Raw genomic sequence first — 18,710 nt, forward strand, 5'->3', positions numbered from 1 at the left:
GCATGTAAAGACTGATGACTGTTCATTAAGCGAAAGAGGTGTCTAGGATTCGTAGCAATTGGCAGTCCATTGTCTCTGCCTACCCCCTTGGGAGACAGGCGAGTGGTTATGTATGTATGTATTTTACCAATTCCTTAAGGGATTCATATTGAAGCAATGGTTAAATCCTTTTAAAAGTTAGAACATACAAACTTCCATTAAAAAATGTCACCCCTGTCTAATTAAATACTAAATTAATTATCCATATCTGAAACATTAAGGAACAGGTGTCTGCTACCTGAGATTAGGAGTCGGCTCCACTGTGCAGGAAACTAAAAAACTTACCTCCAACATCAAATAAATTAGACAATAAAAAATGTATCTTGTATCTTGTAGGCGCAGGCAGACAGGGGCGGACTGCACACTGCAACTCACCGTAGTATGCAACTAATAGAACGGCTATTAGTTGCATTATATTGCGTAATATTAAGTTTTATGCAACTTATGTTTTTATTAGTTGCGAAATAAGGTAGAGCAACCTATTTTTAATCTAATAGCACGAGAACTATCCGATATTTAATTGCTATTTAAAAATACACTTAATTTCTAAATAGACGATTAGGCATAATTCAGGATGTTACGCATCGTCATAAAAGCCGAATACGTTTTGTTATTTAACAACCAAGCCTTAGCCATATTTTGCCAAACCTTTTACAGCTTTTAATATTATATTCACACACATTCCGATGACAACACAGAGATAATATTAATATAATTCCTATAAACTTTCACTTGTTTACCTAATCCTTTTGTCAGCCTCTCTTTTATGGCACACATGAGATCGTGAGCCGTCAACGAAATCGTATTTTATATGAAAAGTGAAATTATATGTTTAGCTGACAGTGAATATATAAGTACAAACATAATCTAACTTTACTTACTATTACTTTATTATTTCTGTTCATCATGTATGTGGTTAGTCTTATTGAGGAGGTAAATCAAGCACTGGACAAAACAAGACTACGAAATACGGTACTTAAACACCGAAACTCAAAAACTCTCCAGTTGCACTCATACTCACTAGCACTCGACTAAAGATTTTTAATCCATGGTTACCTAATATAATCAACGCACAGCCTATCATTGAAGCGCAAAACAGTCAGTCAGAAGTCTAGAGCATGAATAAATTAATTCTGCGATCACTAATAATAGTTCGCGAACCAAGAAACTAATTTCGTGAAGTCCATTTAAAAGCTCTGATTCACGCATTAATTATAAGTTGCGAGTGCGGCCCTGGCGGGCGATAGTTAAGTTGCACTCAAGTTGCGCCGAGCTGAAGTCAGTGTTCGCGCGCCGGCTGAGGTGATAACACGCCACCAACTTAACTTAAACTTAACTACTTTTTTATTTTTTTTATTTCTAAGTTAAGTCAAGTCAACGGAGTGTGATGTTGAACCATTTTTGTATTTCGAAAAATGTGATTCAGTCAACGAACTTGTTTGGTTTTTGAACGAGATTACCTTTTCCTATATTTTTTTTTATAATTTGGATTTTTCAAGTGATCGAACTATAAGGGAGGTTCTATTTGGAATTGAAGTGACGTTGTACTGTTAAGGTATGTTTTTTTTATGTAATTTAATTTTTATATTGTTGTAATAATACATCTCTTTAATTTTAGACATTTTAAATTAAGAAACAAAATTATTAACCTGCTGCTAGTCACTGACTAGTTTAATATATTAATGTACTTTTATGGTGGCACCCAGTCCACCTAGCTACAACTGCAACAGTATTGTAAATAGTATACATATACCTATCAGGACCAGGTAAGAAGTTTACTGAAAATTGAAATTGTATATCTAACCGCTGTACTCAGAGACATTTAGCATTGTTTTCAGAACAAAATCGTCACTAAGGAATAGTTTAAGTAACCATTAAATGTCTCTGAGTGCGGCAGTAAGACTTACATTTACCAAACATTAAGTTTCTCCGACACGTTACCAATCTTTCTTTTTATAAAAAGCTATCATGAGACATACTAAATTTATTAAAAAAACACGGTTTACTCGTACATTCATGGAGAAAAGCTCTACTAGTTTAGAGTCACAGAGGGACTCTTCATCGTTAGCAGCGTGTTACATGTTACAAATCTGTTAAAAGCTCTTCTTTAGCCCAGCTCTACAATGAGAGATCTTTGTTTTTCCTGACTAGCTACATAGTTATACAGCAAAATGTTTTAGGAGAAATAATTAACAAACAGAAATCAATGATCCTTGTGCGCTATGCATCTACAACCAACCTACACTTTACATTAATAGCATTAATACCTTGATGAATACTTCCTACATATATAAAACAAGCAACAGTATTTATTGTAGTGTTATTTAATTGTATAACGTTTACTCAATCTGTTGTTACATTGTCCAAAAGTAAACACATTCATCATTAGCCGCAGGTTACTTTCTCTCTCAGTTCAAGGGCATAAAGCTGGCTGTGAACTGTGCGACTATACGCAGCGATTTTTTGTTGCGTGTAAGTCTGCCATAGTCGCATTACTCGCCAAAGCTAGGTGAATGAGTGCTCACAAGCTCATAAACATAAAGTCTTTAATCGAACACTCAAATAAAATATCGTAGGTCATAAAAATACTGAACTGAAACGGTGAAAACATTAATCTAAATGCAGTTAATAATCGTATCTAATAGGAAGCAATAAATATTTATCCAACTTAACAAATCCCATTTCTCGAACTTTCTTCAGAATATTTTTATAATAACTATCGTGAAACGTACTAAATTATCTTCTCATGAGCACCGACTCGAAACTAGTAGAGCTTTTCTCAGTATATGTAGAAACGTAACTAAACCGTTATTTTTAGTTAATTTCTTTAGAATATGTTAATAATACATCAATAAACATCTACATATGTATCAATGAAAGTAAGTATTATAATTTGAAATTTCGCATTTGAAATCGCATAAAAATATTACATGTCGGACGGTTGATAGATTTCTTTAGATTGTTAACATAGAATAAAGAATGGATATCACTCATTGTTACAGCGATGATAGCAAATACCGATTTCTTATTAATCGTTATTAAATAGAAAGTCCGTTGTCTGTCCGTCGAGAGTGTTGGAGTGGACATGGCCAGCTTCAGTTTTCTCTTGGCACATCATAACTTATAAGTACTTATAACCGCGTACCGATTGTGTGGACAATGGAATTAGTTAAGAAAATCCGTGTAACGAGAGATAAGATAATACAAAATTAATCTTGAAGACAAAGGGATGTTATAAATTGTTATTTTTTCCCCGAAACATAAAATAGAGACGTAACGATAAATTCTATTGTAAAAAAGAAAATATTATCAGAAATGTTGGTACCTATAGGTGCTTCTGGAACTCGAGTTCTAATGCTCAAAAGTCCTGCGCATGTTGTGATCAGTGCTCAAACAAGATAGGTTTAGTTCTTAGGCACCTAATACATGGGTGCGCCGAGTGGCACCAGTTTAAGTCGTAAAAGATCTGCGGAAGAAGACGTACACATAAAATTATTGAATCAAGTCTCGCTTTACATAAGTATTATGAAAATACTGATCGAATTTTCATCTGATTTTCACCACTGTTTAGAATGGTTCTTACGGGTACTTTAGGTGTATAACTCGAAACGGACAAAGTAGTAGATAAGAAATCGAATCAAATAAAGTTTATGAATAAAACTCGCAAAATAAATCAACACTGAAATGTTAATGTTCTTCCTGGAAGAATTGCATCTATTCTCAATCAATATGGCGGCATCAGCTATAAATACAGAAGTGGCCAGCACGAGCCCCACTTTCGCACTCACAGTCCGGACTCTACGCGGATACGGCAACGAACGATTATGATAACATATCTCAACATTTACGACAAACAGGTTCTAAAAACTTTAGTTTAATAAAGTTTTTATTTCAATTTTATAATTAGGGATGTAGATCTAGATCTAGCATGTAGGAACACAAGCCAATAATTTAAAAGTAATGTGATTCAAAAACGTAATCAGAAGATACTTAAATGTAATGACAATCAAGTAGGTTCACAAGTGTGGCTGTTGTTTCGTAAAAGAAAAGCTTTCCAATGTCGAAATACAAATAAATCCTCGGCAATAATTTACAACAGATAACAATTATCCGTGGAAAGTTGTGTTCTGATTACCATTCGCCATTTAAGGAGTATAAGTTTACATCTAGCGGATGCTAATCTAACGCGACCATCGATGGCGTGTCGACACACTGATATCTTCATCTCCGGTTACCCTGTTATGGCAAATCTGACACTTTTACTGAACCTTACGTAAGCCAGGAATGTTGAGGTTCACAACAATGTGGGCAGGTGTCACCGCACTAACCTGTCGTTAACCCCGCCCATCACTTTCTCACGTTAAGAAAGTTGTCACCCAACACCCAAAGTTCGGGCCGCCCAATATGCTAAACTAGAGAAATGCGGAAACGATCCGCTTCGGAAGGAACTAATTAGGCGAGCTTAATCGGAGTTTAGCAATCGTTAAGGCCGGTGCCACCTTTGATCTGGTAATTAATGATTTTATTTATGTAATGTGTGTTTCGTTCTAGTAATCGATCAAAGCAAGTAAAAATGCGAACTTTCATAATAAATAAGTTTTATCTTTGTATGGATTTTTTACGTGCAATTGAAAAAAATATCGCAATGTAAGCCGGCAAAGTAAGGACATTTGTTATTGTAATATTATTGCTCACGTAAGAGCATGAATATCGGCAATTTCCCAATAAACAAGTCCTTTCTAAGCTCATTAACCAGTTATGGTGTAAAAATGTAAATACGTGTAGTCGCGCATGCGCGGTCGCGTGCGCCTCGCGCGCCGCACATGTAGCGCAGTGGGCCGCCAGTGTACATTGCACACTGCATTTACATTCGATGCCAGTTTTGTTACAATTTACATCTCATTTGAATAGATTCGGAGGGAAATGGATTTTGAAATAGTGCATTATGACGGTTAATTACTATTTCGTTGCTTTTTGTGTATGAAAATACTAAAATTTATTGCATTTCATTGTAAATCACCGACCTAATATATTATTTACTTTCTGCAATAATGAACTGAATTTAATAATTATTATTTCCAAACATCTAGTTTTTGCTTCTGAAAAAGAATCGAAACACCAGCTAGCATCCTGAAAGAAACGGACAAATTATTATTGGAATGTTCAAATGAAATATCCTGTTGCCAATAAAATTAAAATTCCTTGATATATTTAGACAATACGCATTTTATATTTGTTTAGGTTTTATTCGAAACGATATTAACATGTAGTGGTGTCGTACCGTATATCGTGTGACAGTGGGCACGCTGCGTAAATGCCGCGGGTACGACGACCGCCACTTTTCCGCACATTATCTACACCGATCCAACAATTTCACTTAATCACATCTCTATTTTCATCTTATCTATTTACGAAAATTTATTTTGAACTGAAGTATTCTTAATTTAGAAATGCGTAAAAATAAAATTAATGGCCTGTCTAAACTTTACAAGGGTATTACTACGATACAGTACGTAAAAATCACACATAATTGTTATATTATGTAATAGATTATTTAATACGTAATTTAATAGCAAAAGAAAGTGGTGGTAGTGGTTTAGTCGCAATTAATTCAGTAATATTAGATTTACGAGTATTGAAGAAGTGCGCAGTAAACGTAATTACATGTACGATAAAATATATATTTACGATGCAATTTTAATAAATAAGCCATATTTATGAATATTATGTAAAAAATCTTATTGGTATTTGTAATAAAAATGTATTAGCTTCCTAGAAAGTACAATAAAATGCCATTAATGGAAAAGCTATCGTGTCGTCGTACATTTAGATTTTTCAAGACAGGGAACTATACATAAATATTTTTCAGCAATAAAGATTAAACACGTGAGAGAATTAAAATGCAGTCTCAAATACCAGAACGCGTGCTAAATATAATTGTACCAAATCCCAATATTGTTCGGAACCGGCAGCTGTGACAATAGCACAAAAACAATAGTTCTCAAGCGGCGACAATTCCTTAACTACTTCTATTACCGAAATTCCGCATTTCGTTTATTTTTCAACTTATTGTATTTTAAACTTTCGCCGAAAACCCGTCGAGGTAACGCGGCCGACGACTTTCTTCTCGCGTAACGTTAACCGATGCGTTTACGTTATCTTTTGTTTTGTGCCGTCATACTAATTATTGGATTACGCAAACTTAGATGTAATACTTGTTTTATGGCTTTGCTTTGTGTTTATTATCTGGTTTCTTGAGTAATTCAGTTTTAGTACAATTTCTATTTTTAGCTGCTAAGCAAAAAAAAACAAGTTCTGTAAGTTAGGAACTTAACGGTCTTAAGGTGCTTAAGAAAAGTATCTTATGTCCAAACACATTCCGAAATAGAGAATTAACAAACAATCGAACATTAATTATGAGGCAAAAAACGCATCAATGTAGTCTAGCAAAGAACTCGATTGACATAATGTTGTGCAAACCGTCTGTTATTGATACTTAGAGTAGACACCTAAGGACTGATACCTACAGAAAAAAAATATCAAATAACGAGTCTCCAGTTTATTTGACGCAGTAAATATTCAACACACATATATTACCAATAAATCGTATGTATATGTAACATTAAAGCGGTTAGTTAATATTTCTCACTGAATTAACTAGACTTCCTTCTGCCAAAGGATATTGTTAGCACATAGACTGTCGATCGTGTTCTTCCTCTGTAGCAACACAGTCTTTCACACGGTTCAGCGAGCGCATTTAGTGGCAAAATGGTAACAAATTCGACCGGCAACTGAAAGGATACAGACGTGTTTTATAGTTGTTAGTTTAGTTTAATATTAATGTGCTGGTGTTAATATCTACTTCCTAGAAATCCTATATTTTTTTATAAACAGGTAAATAACATATTATTACCTACGTTATAAGGTTAAAGTAACCACACAGCTCTATTCTATGTCGTGGTGGTCCAAGACGCCCGCTTCTTATGCATGAGAGTGTCGGTTTGAAACCAATCAACAACGCCTACGAAAGTGAGTTATGAGTTATATGTCCTTTCTAAGATTATTGAGACATCCGTGACAAATGGTGAAAACATCGTAAGGAAACCTAGGCTAATAATTCTAATTATAAGTTTGAAATCGCCAACCAGCATTGAGCAAGCTTGGTGGTGACTAATGCCCGAACCTTCTCCATGTGAGAAGAGGCCTTTGGTCAGCAGTGGCCACGTATAGGCTGTTGATATGTTAATTACATTCTTCAATTATTGAAGTTCTTCCATATCACTTCTAAATTTTCTGTCTAATTGACACGAAAATTTCACGCACTTTGACAGTTTCTCAAGAGTGCTCTAAAGCTCTCTCAATTAAACTTTAGCCTTGCACCATAAACGCCCGGGTGTCATCACTGCGAGGACCGTCCGGAGGACACAGTGGAACATACGGTGGCGCTGTGCCCTGCGTGGGCTGAGCACCGCCGTGTCCTCAGGGATGTGGTCGGCGACGGCGACCTCTCGCGTCCGGCATTGATACAAGCCATGGTGCGGAGCGAGGGGGACTGGGATGCCGTCTCCTCCTTCTGCGAAGCAGTCATGCTAGCTAAGGAGGAGGCGGGGCGCGTGAGAGAACGAACCTCCTCACGCCCCAGCCGTCGCGAGAGACACTCCGGGCGTCGGGGATCGCGCGACGATCTCCGGCCACCGTAAGTGCGGGCCTGCGGACGGCGAGCAAGGGTAGTTCGCCGCCCGACCAGAACCAGACCCGTGCGTGCGGCGCGTTGCGTTCCGCGCGCGCCTCAAAGAGCCATCAGACCACCACAGATGGGGCCCAGTAGGGCTGATGCCTGATCCGGAGCTGCGGACTACCTAGCGGGTTTACCGGGGCTCCGGCTCGAAAGGCAGGAGAAGGAACGGGGTGGTTTTTAGTCAGTAAGAGTCTGACACTCCCTCTCGCCTCGCCCAAGGCGAGAAAAGTCATTGGATGATTTTCCCCCCTCAAAAAAAAAAAAAAAAAAAAGCCTTGCACCATACAATTAAACCATGAAACAGTGACTGCCTTACATGGCCAACACCAATCAACGCTCAAGTCGGCATCACTGTACTTGAATACCAAGTACAACATTACTAACCACAAGGTTTGCCGACACAAATTAGAAGCCCTTGCAACTTGCACAGTAATCACTTGTATCTCATTCATTTGTTGAATCAGCAAATGTTGCAACACTGTGTCAAGATCCGCCTACATGCAACCGTTTAAAATTACACGCTCTGTAATTGCCACCGCGTGAACGATAAAGCTCCCGCGAATTACACGAGTTTAAAGAGATTACAATACTGACACGAGCAGTATTCATAGTGAAAATAACCACACAAATATCACTAACATTAGAACTTAAGACGGAATATTTACCATGTTGATTTATGTCTATGAATTTCCGTTTTCGGCACTGTTGCAAGCGCCATGATCACGGATGAACTGGGAATATGGAAATATCGGAAACTCATAGACATAAATCAACATGGTAAATATCCCGTCTTAAGTTCTAATGTTAGTTGTTAGTGACTATGTCAGTTTAAAAACGTATATCACTCAAATATCAGTAAATGAATGGTAAAGGAATATAATAGAAGTATTGGTTTCAATTAAAACAATTAAACGCAGATTAGTTTGAATCACTAACGACGGTTAAAGGCCGGTGCAACCGACTTTCGATGTGATAAATATGCATCAGTTGGGCGATGAAGGATGCATTATTTATCGTGATCCGATAGTTTTATTCATTCGCGATGTCTCCCCATTATGTCGGCGTATTGTTCCAATGTTACCAGGTATTATACTGTGCCTGTATCATTTGCACAAACGTAATGTAAACTTTCCAACTTTGTAATCCGCCTGGTCTTTGTAGCCATACTTATTGCACTTTTTCTAAATAACTGACTCGTTGTTCAAGTCGTACGCGAAGGCATCTCAGATTCAATTCCTGAGTCGGGTAAAATTTAGTTTTCGATGTTACAAATTCGTAAGATGTAATATAATAGTATGACCCTTATTACGTGTTTACAACATAATTCGAAGCGTAGATGTTACATTTGATGTATGCCTCTATCTCCCCCTTCAGGGAATAAAAGGCATGATACACCGCGATACTTTACATTTCAAAACCAGCAACACCTCGTTACTCAGACAATTGATCTATTAAAAGCCCTCGCACTTCCTCGCTCGATAGCGAATAATACAAGCGATGGTGCCCGCAGCCGCCACCGTGAAGGTCCGCCATTGTTCCCCAACCTCCTTAACTACCGCCGGTCGAGTACCGGCCTCACCAGTCCACACCTCTCTAGATCTACCACGAGATACAGGAGGCATCTCTCAGACAATGCTGAGTACTGCTTTTGAGTTTTTCGGACTAATTGATGCAATACTAGTCACAACCTCGACTTTGCATTAATCTTGTTTCTTAAGTTTCCGATAAAAAATTTAAAAATTCTGTCGATGCTTGAACGTGTCTCCAAAGAATTCCATGATGAAAATAACAGACAAGCGGACAAACACTAACAATAAACCATGACTAAGATTATAAGCCTCTACATACTCTACATATGAGGGATTGCCATAATCTCGACCCTTGCCGGGTGGGTTCAAGATCGCAGCTGAAAAGGATTAGGTTATCAGAGAGCATTGTTGTTCAGTCTCTGTAGAATGAGCTTAACTATTCGGTCGGTTCTAAAAACAATCGCGGGAAGAGTTAAAATGTATGTACCTAAGTGAGAAAATGTATATTAACTTAGCCATACATGGCCAATAAATTAAAACGACTAGCTAATTGGCTAAAGGAAATCAGGATCCGTCTCCGCAGGATATAATATAAACAACATACAAACACGGACGTTATAAATTCTGTGACAATCTACACGATAATAAATCTCTTCGAGCGCCACTCTCAAGGCTAACGGCCGCATTACATTTTTTTCTCTTACCCACCAAATTGGGTCATGTACCATTAAGATCGAGATTAGGACAAGGATTACTGAACACCTACACAGACTTCAAAGTAAATAATTTGACAGACGCATACAATCATGGCGGAAAATGTAATGCCGACATAGGTACAAAGTCCAATATTTTGTTTCCTGTTTTAAAAGGCGAGGGGTTAGCAAACGCGGCTTATTTTGGTAACGACGGCTACGATTTAACATGTCTACTTCTACGGATAAAATAAGTATTATTGTTTGACACTAATTTTGTCTAGAAAAACCTTGCAATTCAATTTTAATTTTTTTTAATCGTTGCCCTACACTAGGACTTTCTCGTGTGTCGTGAGTGCGTTTACAATTTCACATACACATGACACCCAGACGCAAAGCGACAATTTGTGGATCACACAAAGCGTAGCTCCCTGCGGGAATCGAGCCCGCTACACGTTGTACGGCAACCAGTTGCCCAGCCACCGCGTTTACGTGCAGTCAGCACGCATCGCATCTTAAATTACTTCACACATTCTTACTAATTATAAGTATGGATAACAAACCGACTTTAGTTTGAACCCAAATTATTAAACTGTTTAGACGTTATTTAGCAATATCCATTGAAAAGTGATTTAACATGAGTAGGTCATAGTTACGTGGAGTGTGTAATGTTCCAGGATCCGGTTGTTTGCAGTAATTAATACTAATACCAATTATTGTTGTAGTCTAGTATTTATTGAGGAAAGGGTGTGTGTCTATTGCTTTACTTTGACTAAATACAAACCTTCGTAACGAATATGAAACGTGTTGGGCCTAGTAAAGAGTTAATAAAACCGACTCACAGGTTAAACTCACTGTAATTGAAGTTACTTGGTAGTCGTTTACATCATTATGACTAGTTTTACTTCTAACCATGAAAGATCAAATTGTAGATCACGAACTTGGAACAAAAGCCATACGTAGTTAATACACGAAGCCAAAAGTATCGGAATTACGGTCTACCTAGCGGGCTTACCGAGGTTCCGACTAGAAAAGCAGGAATGTGAACTAGCAGGAGTAGGGTGGATTTTAGTCAATAAGAGTCTCATACTCCCTCTTGCCTCGCCCAAGGCTTGCCGCGCCCAAGGCAGGAGAAGTCATTAGACGATTTTATCCTCTCAAAAAAAAGCTACTAAAGGTTTTTAATAAATCTTCAACAATAGTAGAGTATAAATTAAGTTGAAAATGCAAAAGTTTTACAGTTTAAGTATATTAACTTTATGTGCTTGTCGTATGTATGTTCCTCTCACTACACGTGCAGGTACTAGGCGAGCATACAAGTACAAGAGTTGTTACACAGTGTGTCCTAGATTTTGATGTGTCGAGAGGTGTACGTATGTAAAACGGAACAGGTGTGGCCCAAAGTTCGGCCCAACACATCCTGTACATAAATTATTATACGCATAGATAAGTTAATGAAGTTGTCCAATTAATTTGTATCACGCCGCTGTTGAGTAATTACGTACTTGATGGTTGCAGGTGTAGCCGAAATGATAAGTACCTGGTAGAATTTATGATGTAACAGATATACATAGTTCCTGTTATTGATGATGTTGACCGCTCATCAGTCGTGTTACATTTTCGTCCCATAAAATCGTGGGCGGTAAAGGTGTGAAAAAAATGCACCTGCGTAGAAGCTAGCCTGTTGAGAAAATTAGCTGCTGTAACGAAAATTGGTTTAAAGTTCGATCTGTCTAATGTTTGCAGAGACAGAATAAACGGTTTCAAAAGTTTGCACTCTCTGATACATTACTTATCAGTTAGCCAAGCTTCTACATATCTAGTTTCTAGACTAGACCTACAACATCACCACATAAATCTCGTCGCCTGTAGGCTGGCAGTTACCATGAGGTGTGTCCACACCGTTGTGTAAGGACGAGCACCCACGTCCCCGCGCCACGCACTTTGTTAACCTAATACTAATGCAATAATTGTCTGCTATTGTATTTTAATTCTGAAGGCTAGACACAGTAATATTATAGTTGCTTGTTTGTTTGTATCTTTATTTACTTGGTAAAGAATGAAGAGGAGAGTAACTCATGCATCAATATGAGACTACTTAAAAGGTCATTCTGAAAAAAAAATATCAAATAGCTGTAGATAGAGGTGAATAGATTACATGTACATTCAAGAGTAAAGGAACATCGGAGAGTATAAAATGAAAAGGAATTATTGACTTGCAAGAACATGAGTAGGTAGTGCAATATGTAGCCACATTGGATATAGGAGAAAAGAAGAAATGGAAGATGAGATGTAGCAAGTAATACCGCGTGGTACAATTTAACTAGCAAATTAGTAAGAGAGGAGTTACGACCAGTACCTATCTATCATTTGCAATCTTAGGCAATTTATGTACCACGTACTACATAGCTAGCTACGCATAACTTAGTAACGCCTTATTCGGCTACTGAGGTAGAAACCAGTCACAGTAGGTTGCATTAGCGGGCGAAAAAAATATTGTACTCAAATATTAGGTTGAATTTTGCACATGCTTACCTATGCACGTGCTTACCTATGTACATATAAGTTTAATTATATTAAATTCCTTAATATTGTTGAAATAGTACACATTTTATGTCATCGGAAGTAATGTATGAAGATCATACGTTTAACTTTAAAGTTGTCCCATGTAATAGGACTATGATAAGGTCACTTTTGCGAGATAAATTGCTTGATATTCGGAGACCAAATAGATGACAATTGATGTGTAGGGTTATGTATGTACGTATGTATCGGCACATGCATAATGTACTGACTCAAATAAAATAATTGCAAAGAGATTTCTATCGCTTTCTATGTATAAATATCGATTTCTTAAAATTACTTCGTGAGAACGGAATCAATATTTTTTTATAGATTCCATCGAATATTCATATTGATTCTAAATCTGCAATAAATAAGTCGTGGTATATGTAAGTTTCTGATTTCTAAATAAATATTAAAATGCATCTAAATGTTAATTGAAATGTACACTAACGGTATTTCTAGAGAAATCCGTAATGAAAGTGAATTAAATCATTATTTTGAATGTAATTTGCAATAGCATTATATAAATTACGCGTATTTTGTTAAAAATGTGCTGAAATTAATGTGATTTCTCTTTTGTTTACAGGTAAATTTATTACATCATTCATTTGCTGGTAGTGGTAGACTTACGAATGCGTGGTCGCAACGAATAGGTGATTTAATTTGAGGCAAGTAAGTAACTAGTTCTGTCTAATATAAGATTTACATCAAGTCTTATTTATTTTGTCCTTTTACATTATCAAGAACAATTGGGCAATGAAACCTCAAATCAAGACGGTACATAAAACGAGTAGGTAGTCAGTAAGTTGGAGGTGAAACTTTACTTAGATTCTTCATTTAATTGATACTAAAAGCCAAATTCAAGTGTATATAAAGCCTTATTTACTACGTAAATAAGTGGACTCGTTATAAGATTCCTTTTGTGTTTTACGAGCTTTAAATTAAAACCAAATTGAGATAGAAGTGCGGGCTTAATTTCAATTTATTTGACGTAAACCCAGCACATCTATAAATGGATCTTCAGAGGTCTTTAAATTTGGGTTCAGTTTGTACTAGACGCTTAGTGCAATAGTAACTCTGTTGCAAGGTGATCCACTAGGTTGAATCATTTAGGAAACATTTTAGTGGGACTATTTCATTAAAAGCAATGTGAAACAAACATTCTTCCTACGTCTTACTTTATCTACACCTTGTATCTTAGCTTAACATTAAATTAATGTTTCATAGAACAAACGCGCTCTCGTTTGGATTACTTTAAACGTAAAGCAAACTCGCACTAAGGGCACTGGCTGAATGCAACTAAACATTAATCTTTGTCACTGCAGCGTGTCGCACACAATTTATCTAAGCAAGCACAGAACGTATCCGTTGTCAGTAATTGCTTTGGCAAATGGTTGTCGCGACGTGAGCCGACAGATTTCACTCACTGCCCGATTTTCTAACCATAGAGTGCTTATACAGTGACAATATATTGGTAGTACTTGTAAGAGAAAGAGAGAGAGAGAGAGAGAGAGAGAGAGAGAGAGACCTATGGAGATTGGTCAGAATACTAAAGTTTGTGTCTAACAACTACTACTTAATTAAACCTTTTTACCCGACTGCGCCAGAAGGAGGGTTATGTTTTTCGAGTGTATGTATGTATGTGTGTATGTATGTATGTATGTATGTATGTATGTATGTATGTATAATTGTTTGGCACGCTCTACAGCCTAAACGGCTTGATGGATTTTGACTTGAGAGGTGTCGTTAGATTCGTATTTACTGTGAGAGTGACACTGGGTATATCAAAATAATAAAAAAACAAAATGGCGGATTTTTGGCGCCAAATTCGAATATTTCTCACTCTCTAGCCTAAACGACTTGATGGATTTTGACTTGAGAGGTGTCGTTAGATTCGTATTTACTGTGAGAGTGACACTGAATATATCAAAATAATAAAAAAAACAAAATGGCGGATTTTTGGCGCCAAATTCGAATATTTCTCACTCTCTAGCCTGGATGGATTTCCGCTTGATAGGTGTCGTTTGATTCGTATTGACTGTGAAAGTGACACTAGATATATCAAAATACAAAAATAATAAAACTAAAAGAAAATTAAATAAAAAAAGGTAATTTAAAAAACTAAAAAACCCGACTGCGTTTCTTTATAATATTAAAATGAAAAAACCCTAAAACAAGAAAGTCATCGTAAAATTTAGGCAGTCGGGACCCATTCTAGAAAGCCAGCCTTAAGTACCCATATTTAGAATGGGTCCCGACTGCCTAAATTTTACGATGACTTTCTTGTTTTAGGGTTTTTTCATTTTAATATTATAAAGAAACGCAGTCGGGTTTTTTAGTTTTTTAAATTACCTTATTTCTTCTGATTTACACTTTATCAAATAGATCCTTTAAAGCTTAGTCTTATATTACTAAAACTTGACTGTTACGAGCATGCAGTATTTTTTTATAACAACTATCATGAGACATACCAAATTAACTAAAAATCATGGTTAACTCACGTACATTAATGGAGAAAAGTTCTGTGACGTGGATGCGCGCTGCTCATAATGAAGAGTCCCTCTATGTCTCGAATTGTAGAGCTTTTCTCCATTAATGTACGCGAGTAACAGTTTTTTAGTTAATTTAGCATGCAGTATTGTACTTAATATTAATTATACTTTACTACCAGCATTGACCAGAATGCCTATGTAAACCTAGCTACAAGCTGCCTACAGTGAAACTAGACCAAAGCCATAAACATAGAACAGTTTCCATTAAACCAGCTATTTATTAATAGCTATCTTAAATTTACATTCGTATACATTGCCGCTTTAGTTCCATGAAATACCTGCTAATGTTCGTGCGGAGAGTAATGTACTATTCATGCAGTGAAAATACCGCGTGCCGGATGCTGAGCCATCCTAGATTTCTAATGGGGGAAACTATGTTTCAAATTTTACACGCTTAATAATAAATCACGTATTATATCTGCGTTCTTTCCTAGTTTCTTTAATTTATTTAAAGCTTATAAGTATTTTAAAGCTTGTTACATGGGAATAAATTAACAAGATTTATGCAAAATGTAACCTTAATATTTTCTTTTATCTTAACAAAACACAATTTGTATTACTTATATACTTCTCGCCTTGTGTTACCTACCTTAATGGAACTCATAACTAATTGCATACCATAAACAAATTAACTCTATCAATACTACAAAGGTTTTAATCATGAAACACAAACTGAATCTTGTCTCATACCAAATCATGTAATGCCAGAGACACTAAAAAGAAAAACATATTTTATGGCATCTTACTTTTTTTCGACACCAAATAGCCAGTGTTAAATCAAAATAAAAGGATTGTAAAAAAATAATATCTATTTTATGTTTGTTGCTAAAAATATTTTCGTTATTTAAATTGTATAATATTTCAATTTATTTACAGACAAAATATTTTTCTAGTCCTTTAACATAATACTGGCCGAAATTCACGAAAAAAATCTGCAACAGCCATTAAAATAGAATAAAAAGTAAAATATTTTCTTTTTTTATGGCATCTGTAATTTTTTTCGACATAAATGGCCAGTCACTTTGTATCATCAAAGGAGGTTACGTTACATTACACAAATTAGTTACATTTGGAACTCCATGTTGTTATTATATTATTAGTAGCTAACTATGAAGGAATGCGAAACAGGAAATTAAAGTTGTAAGAGTCGTAAGAAATACAAGATATCGTATATCATCCGCTCGTATTACCAAATAGAGGCTATTACTCAACAAACTAAGCCTACGAGCGTTCAAACAACTTTCACTATCTTAATCAATAATAGCATTCAAAAATATTTGCCATAGATTGTGGACGCGCGGTCAAAAGCTTTCTCCGGTCAGTCGACGGTCAATTGGTGAGACTAGGGTTGCCAAAAAATTTATGAGTGAGAAGAAACGTGTAGATGAGTCCATTTAGATTTGTATCTCTGGTACTTATTGTTTATTTATTCGTGTTATTATAATTTTAAGTAGTCTACATTTCACGCTTTAGATTTAAACAAGTTAAAACTTTAAAAGAGTTCATTTAAGTAAGTATGGTCCCGTACCAATACTATAAGTACAGGAGGCATTGTGTTATTTTCTGCAGATTTTGACATTTACAGCAACTATTAAAATCTTTATTCATTTTGTTTATTTATTCAGAAGTGCAAATTAACCAGAATTAAAACACGATAACTGTCTGTAGCAGCCCTATAGGTATAGCTCGTGGCGGCAGGCGGCAGGTGCGTCGACCTGACAGAATTAAAGGGAACCGCAGTGTTTACTTACTAGTTAGTACATTGTTAGAGGAGAGAAAGTTTACATAAATAACTAGTTATTGTCCTTAAATACATTATTATGCAAATGTATCTACATGAATATTCCAACATTACAATCATAAAGGTTTTGTATCACGCAACCATCCTCTTTGCGAAACTAGACTGAATGGACATTGATCTTTGCCTGAACATAACGTTAAAATAATAAATATTATAATGACATTGGTATAATTAAAATTTCACGTTAATAATTTCATATGATATTAATAATATTTAATTGCTCAAAGCGAAAGTTATGCGGACACCTTGTAATTAAGTGAAATATAGCGTGATTTTAATTAATAGATAACTTAATTTATTTACAGTAAAATATTAGAATATGTTACACACAGATAGATAGTGTTTACTTCTTTCAAGACTTGTAACAAAAGATTATTTAATACAAGTAAATACAACACTTTGTTTAGTAACATTTCCGCTTGTATAAGAGTTCGTGCAGAGAATTTTAAGAAGCAATACAATGACATCGATCTTATTCTTGACAGGGATTCTACAGATTATTTAAATTGTATGGCGTTCAACAACACTTTTAAGTGTTGTTACTTTTTAAGTGACTTACTATCAAACTATGTATGACCGACTAGAATGCGATCGAGCTCACTTCGGATGTTTCGAATACTAGGCCCTAACAGATACGCAATTTTATATGCTTCTGTTTTACTTATTATTCTGTGCTTCTGTTTTAAATCATAGTAAACTGAATAAGTAGTTAGTTAAATACATAACACCTGCAATAGCTCTACATAATAAAACAATTTCATAACACAAAAACTTCAGCATTACATTGTCTTGAAGCTACACTTATATTATCATTACTAGCTTTTGCCCGCGACTTCGTTCGCGTGGAATAGTGACTTCCGGCAAATTTTTGGTTTTAACCACATAGTTCCCATAGCTATAGGCTGATGATGATGATGATGAGTTCCCGATCTCGCGGGATCTTTTCAAAAATGAGATGTGGAAGATATTCCAGGGAACTCTTCAAAAATCAACATAATGAGCTCTGCGTTTGATTTTAATAGATGTATACTCACTTAGGGCATTGAAAAAATAGTTTAAAAACGGACTTTAACTAAAGAAATATTATAATCTTTCCGAACTTAAGATGAAAACTAACTTAAAACTAAAGAAAGCTACGAATTACGAATTTATAACAATTAAAAAAGAAATTATATTAGAACCTATCCTTTATGCTATAATAACCAAGCTTAAACTAAATAATTTAAAAGAAACGACTTAAATCTAATCTAATTAATTTATAAATTAGACTTACAATTTTATTAAAAAAACTAACTACAGTAACTACTAATAATCGATATCAAACTAAACCTACGTTAAAAAGTTTAACCAGAAAACCAGGAAAACCCAACAAATAAACTTATTAATTGACAAATACAACGAAACCAATTCAGAATATACGAAACAGCAGGACCACTACAGACAAATAATCATACGACTGATAATTAGTGATAATACACATTTTCTATAATAGTACCGAAGCGCTCGGCCGATACCCAACCAAATAATTGTAACAAAACCATAGCGCAATCTATTTCGATCCCAACGCCATCTATCGAGGATAAAGACAACTTGGATTATTTATTTATACTCCGTTCGGGCATTTTCTTTGTACTAAAAGTTTAATTATATTGATATAATTTTTTTCATACCTTTTTACTATTTGTTAACTTTTTTTCGATGAATTAAAACAATAACATGAACCGAAGTCGTGTAACGATCGACATAGAATTATCTATACTCCGTTAGAGCGTTTTCTTTGTACTAAAAGTTGTA

At 35.6% G+C, this 18,710-nt stretch overlaps 1 protein-coding gene across 1 annotated transcript in view; it reads left to right on the top strand.

Annotated features, from left to right (window-relative positions):
• Window positions 1-1,310: 1,310 nt before the first annotated feature.
• Window positions 1,311-18,710, top strand: part of LOC118279179 (mucin-17) — a 46,471-nt gene continuing 29,071 nt past the window's right edge. Inside the window, exon 1 of the mRNA XM_035598726.2 lies at window positions 1,311-1,594. The gene's annotated coding sequence lies outside the window, so the exon portion shown is untranslated. The remainder of the gene's footprint in view (window positions 1,595-18,710) is intronic.

Source organism: Spodoptera frugiperda, chromosome 14 (genome assembly GCF_023101765.2).
Source record: "Spodoptera frugiperda isolate SF20-4 chromosome 14, AGI-APGP_CSIRO_Sfru_2.0, whole genome shotgun sequence".
NCBI lineage: Eukaryota > Metazoa > Arthropoda > Insecta > Lepidoptera > Noctuidae > Spodoptera > Spodoptera frugiperda.